This window comes from Coenobita brevimanus, chromosome 52, assembly GCF_032717465.1.
Source record: "Coenobita brevimanus isolate Jiangsu-jjx chromosome 52, ASM3271746v2, whole genome shotgun sequence".
NCBI lineage: Eukaryota > Metazoa > Arthropoda > Malacostraca > Decapoda > Coenobitidae > Coenobita > Coenobita brevimanus.
This window is the reverse complement of record NC_137005.1, coordinates 38,464,542-38,470,541: the sequence shown is the minus strand read 5'-3', so window position 1 is coordinate 38,470,541 and position 6,000 is coordinate 38,464,542.

Here is a 6,000-nt window from a genome sequence, read left to right as displayed (position 1 = left end):
AACTGAAAGTGTGAGGAAAACTGCAGGTGGTGTAATTTAGCAACTATATTTTGCCTTGGTCAGACCACATTTAGACGATGCAATTCAGTTCTTATTACGCCACTATACGGCTGATATATACTCCCTTCAAAGAGACAGGGCCTACTGGCTTCTGCAGTTATCCTCTTTTATTATATTCCTGTGCTTTTACTCTATCTTTTTTGTTTTTTTTTAATAACTTTCACTTTTTCTCAGCCAGTGCATCTGTTTAACCGCAGTTATTCTTCTTCCTAAATCCTTTTGCACACTCGATTCGATCAGTTTCTTTTTTCACCTCCCACTTTCCCTCATATAATTTGATCAGCTTGATATTGGATGAGGTGGTGGGCAAGTGGTTAGAGAAGCGATCTGGTGTCTGAAAGAGCGCGAGTTCGATCCTAGGCTGGGAGATTTTTCTGACCTTTCACAAGACCCACCGACGTGTCATAAAAATACCTCTCCTAATACTATCACACTAGTCCTGAATGAGGCACCCCTAGTATGTATTCCGTATGGACGGTGCGTAGTAGTGGGTAGAAGTGATGACGTGTGTAGATTGGCACGTAGGAGGTCTGTTGGGGTCTCAGGGAACGAACTATCAAGTCTGTGTCCAGAACTGGAAAAAAAATGAATAAAAAATACGGCTCATGTGCCCTTATGTCTTCCACACTATACATTCCATTTATCTTATATCCATGGCATTTTATTTTTTTCGTTACATTTTTGGGATTCGTTGAAGAGACTGATGAGTGCGAGAACCGTCTAAATTTAACCCCTTCGGCCCGAGAACGTCTTATGCCGTTTCTTTTGGCTGTGTCCAGACGGTATGTTGCAACTCAGAAAGACCTCTGGAAGTAGAAGGGTTAATGAAGGCCATATATAACTTAGGGAAAAAGTGAGTTAAATTCAGTGGTAGCAATTATCGAGTAAAAAAAAAAAAAAAAGTATTCGCACTGGAAGGGTTAATGGCATAATCTTGGCCTGATAAATAAGATATCGTAGTCTCAACCAACCCTAGAAGAAGTACTCTAGAAAGGATAGGTAGATTTTTGCTGTGTGCTTTTCATCGTATTCTTCCTTACGCGTATTCTCTCTCTCTCTCTCTCTCTCTCTCTCTCTCATCGCATTCCACACATTCCTTCTCCCTCTTCCACTCTCTCTCCCTCTCTCCGCCCCTCCAAATCTCCTTCACCTGTTCTCTCCAAGTGACCACACCCATCTCTAAATCACTCTCTCCCTCCCTCCCTCCCTCCCTTCTTCCCTCCCTCCCTCTATCTACCACAGGCTCATCCCTCTGACCCTCTCTCTCCCCCTCCGTCCCTCCTTCTCTTCTTCCTTCCTTTCTTCTCTCCTGTGTTGCTATTTCGTCTCTCTCTCTCTCTCTCTCTCTCTCTCTCTCTCTCTCTCTCTCTCTCTCTCATTAGTTAGCCTATTGCAAGAAGAGAACCAAAGTGTGTTAACTAACGAAAAAAAAAAAAAAATCACGTTTGTCAGCAGGTCGTGGTGTGTCGCAGGGAGCTGTGCTGGGGCCGATTCTGTTCACTGTCTGCTGTAGAATTTCCTAACTTCATATCAGAATTCGGAAACGACGCTAAATCAGATAGTGTCATATTAACTGATAACGAGAGATAAAGCTACGGTAAGATGTAAACAGCAGTCGAGTCGTTATCTTACTGACAAAAGCCACTAAACGTAAATAAATGTCAAGAGTCATATGTCAGCAAATGTAAATGTGAAATGAAGATATAAAATAAAGGCGTCGAGTTGTGTTACTGATCTAGAGGGACAATATCAAGAGACAGTTCTTCCAGCATTGTTTTGATCTAACTGAGAAGGCCATAAAATGCTAGGATTTACCAAGAGAAACACGCTTTTAAAAGGAAAGATAATATTATTTCCGCATACAAAACTTTAGTAAGGCCCCACCTAGAATGTGAAGTGCAATTTTGTTTCCACACTTGAACAAGGGTATAGCGAAATTAGTGCGTGCAGTGTAAACCAAAATAAATCCTTCAACTAGTATAAGAATAGACTGAAGCAACTTGATTTTCACTTTTCATCCAAATGTCGATTAAGTGGAATCTAATCCAGTGCTTTAAGATTGTCAGGGAATTTAATAAGGTAAATACAGTCTTCACAGTTGTCCCAGATTCGCCCACACGTGAGAATAGCTTAACACCATGAGGACAAAGTTAAACGTTTCCAAATATCTCTTCACTAGTGACGTTATTGATCAGACTTTCAGAGAACGTTGACGGAAAGCACAAACATAGACATTATAAAGAGAAGCCTGGATCATTACTTTTCGGTTACTGTCGCTACCGTGCCAATAGCAGATAGCCTAGACAGAAATGAGGCAGTTTGAGACCACATAAATACACACCTAATACATTGATGTTTATATGTGCATGTAACACTGTTCATGCTTTAGGATTAATATCTTCAGTACTTCTTTCTAACGCTCCCATTAAATTTCCTTGGGGCATTTCGGTACTGGGCTATATTTCTTCTCCCTTTTTTCCTGTACGACTGATTGGTTCAGGGCCCTGACGGTGAGAGTAATTTTCGAATTTGTCGTTCCTTCGTAAAGGCATGTAATGAGAGAGGGAGTTTTTTAAGTACTTGTATGTCTGGGTGACCTGCGTAGCTATGTAACTCTCTCTCTCTCTCTCTCTCTCTCTCTCTCTCTCTGTCTGTTTCTCTCTCTCTCTCTCTCTCTCTCTCTCTCTCTCTCTCTCTCTCTCTCTCTCTCTCTCTCTCTCCAGACAACCCCAATGCGTCACCATAAATTCTTTCTCCCTCTCAATCCTTGCCTGATTGAATCTCTTCCTCCCTCTCACCCTGCCCCTCCCTGTCGTACTCCCTACCTCTCATCCTCCTCCTCCTCCCTCCCTCTTCCCGTGTCTCACCCTCACCCTGCTTCACGCTCCCTGCATCACCCTCCCTGCCTCACCCTCCCTGCCTCAATCTCACCTTGCATCACTCTCCCTGCCTCACGTACCCCTCCCTTTCTCACCCTCACCCTACCTCACGCCCTCTCTGCCTCATCCTCACCCTGCATCACCCTCCCTGCCTCATTCTCTCCCCGCCTCACCCCTCTCTCTCTCTCTCTTCCACTCTCCTTCAACCCCCCTTGCACCCACCCTATTTCACCCCCACTCTTCCACGCACTCTACCTTGCCCCCCCCCCCTCTCTCTCTCTCACCCACTTATCTTCTCTCAGTCGCCTCACCTACGCCCATTACCTTTCTCACCACTCCCCTCTCACTCTTGCTTTGCCTCCTCTCTTCCTCCCTCTCTCCCTCCTCCCCCTTCTTCTAAACTCCCTCCTCCCCCTCTGCCTCACCCTCAACTTCTTACTCACTTTGTCTCCCTCCTTCTCTCCCTCCTTCAGTCTGCTGTCTTTCACTCTCCCTCCCTCCTTCCATCCTTCCTTCCTTCCCTCCTTACTCATCCCACGTCTTCTCTCCCTACCTCCTCTGGCCCCTCCCTTCCTCCCTGCCTTCCTGACATTCCTTTCTCGCTCCTGATACCCTTTCCCTCCCTTTCCTTGGCCCCAAATACCTAACTCCCTCCAAATATGCCACCGCCTCGCCTACATTTCCCTCCTGCTGCCTTATTCACTCTCTTGTTTACACTTTCACCCCTATTGTGTTTCACTTTACTCTCTCTCTCTCTCTCTCTCTCTCTCTCTCTCTCTCTCTACATACATATACGGTATATATATAACAGTGGAAAGATTTATGTGACAGAAGAGGACAGTAAGATGCAATAAGCAAAATAAGTCGCTTAGGAAAAGGTGTTAAGGACGAGTATACGGACCCGTGAATGTTAACTGCAAAGCTGAACTCTGGAATCTACAGGTTGAATTTGTACAGTGAATGCTACAGTGAGATGCATGATGTTATTCACTATTCCTTCTCTACATCCCGCCTTACCCAGCCACTGGCCAAGGTCTCTGCTACGGCCTCTGGGGGTAACAGCAGTAAAACACGAAGGAGATCTTAGTACTGAAGGGGTCAGTGGGATCGTTCCTTATCTGTGTACTGTCTTAGATCTTCCATAAGCTTAATAAAATCGTCCGTTTAGATATTGTGCTGAAAGGTTTAGTAAAATTTATACCTAATGGAGGCCGTTTCTAAATCGTTCTCTCTTCCAGGCCTTCCACAAACTTGAAGAAAATCGTCTGGTGGTAAAGAAACAAGATCTCAAACATAACTAAGTCGTATAAAAATCGTCCAATGGTTTCACAAATAAATCGTAAGAAAAAATACCTTCACTGCCATAAAAATCTGATGGCAACGCAAGATCAAACATATACCTCTTCTTTGATATAACGGGACTCTATTAAGTTCAATAACATGACGTGATGGTTGTGGAAAAATACCTCAGATACAAGTCCTTGGCCGTCAGGTGTCTAACAATCGTCCCAGAAGTCCTCAGGCCGTGTAATAGATAAAATTAATGCACCCAGTTCCTTAAATAATGTACGGAATGGATAAAAATTCAAAAAGAGAAATCAAGAACTTTCCATGACCAGATATAAACCTTAACACTGCGTACGTGCAGGTGGTGAGCGAGTTTCGATAAAGAGGCCAAGAACAAGGGGTTGGAATTTAGCAAGGTAGCCTGTTAGGGTGCGTCAGGCTTTGCTAATAATAATAAATTGTGTGGAGGATAGCAGGATGGGCGGTAAGGAGGGAAGGGGAGAGCGAGGATGGGAATAGCTAAGTGCAAAAGGAGGAAAAGCGGGTTAACGAGTGAGGATGAGGAAAGAGGGAGGGAATGAGAAAGCGACGGAGGGAGGGAGGATAGCGAAAGGGTGTGGAAGGAATGAAAGAGAGAAGCAGGAAGGAATGAAAGAGAGAAGCAGGAAGGAAGGAGAGAGAAAAGCAGGAAGGAAGGTAACTGGTTAGTGAGGGAGGGAAGGAGAGAGGTCAGTGAGGAAGAAACGGAGGGGTACAGGGAGAGAGAGATAAAAGAAGGGTGAGAGGAACTGTGTTAGTGAGTGAAGGAAAGAAAGAGAGAGGGAGGGAGGGAGCGAGGAAGGGGCAGAGGGGAGGGAAGAAGACCAGGGGCTATTAACCACCCATATCCAGGAATAAATAACTAAAGAAAAGGTGTTAGGGACCATCCTCACCCGCCGAGAAAACACTCACAACGTTTGCCTGTTGCTGGTGAGAGAGAGAGAGAGAGAGAGAGAGAGAGAGAGAGGAACACTGGGACAATCAAACTTAGATCGCAGGTCAAGTTAGGTTAAAAAAAGGAAGTGAAAAAATCAGAAGGGTGACCATCCTAGAAAAAAAAAAAAAATTAGAACGCAGGTTGTTAGAAGAGAAAGAACGAAAAATGGAAAGAGAAAGTAGACGACTGAACATTCTAGGAAAATCAAACTTAGAACAGTGCAAAAAGGATATTCAGAACTCAGATCCGCTGCCCTGGGACTACAAGGAAGTCTAAGGGCACTACCAGGCGCACGGTTGTAGTGAGCGTAGCGAGCGAGTTGTAGCCCTACCTCATTGAACGTCAGGGAGTCTTCGGTTAGGAAGGCTACTGTAACACCTTTTCCATACCGGTTTATTTCTGATCCTGCCCCGTGACTCTATTCATGAGTGTTATTTATGCAGTCTAAGTCGATATGAAAAAGATTTATGAAGTCAAACAGAGGATATTAAAGATGTTTGGAAAATAAATCGCTAAGAAAGAGATGCTGGGGAGCCCCCTTAGCCAACAGTCCTTCGTCTGCCTTTGGAATTTACTTAGCTCCTCTTACTCAGCGATTTATTTTGCATGTGGTACCTTCATATCCTCTTGTGTGCCACTGATACGGATTATATTGATGTTAAAAAGTTATAAATACCCCACCAGAGAATAAGATGTAAGAGGCAAAATAAATCGCTATGGAAGAGGTGCTACGAGGTCTGTGCCCAGGAACTGCTGTCTCGGCCTAAAGTGCACAGGTATGGAACCCCACGTAGCGCA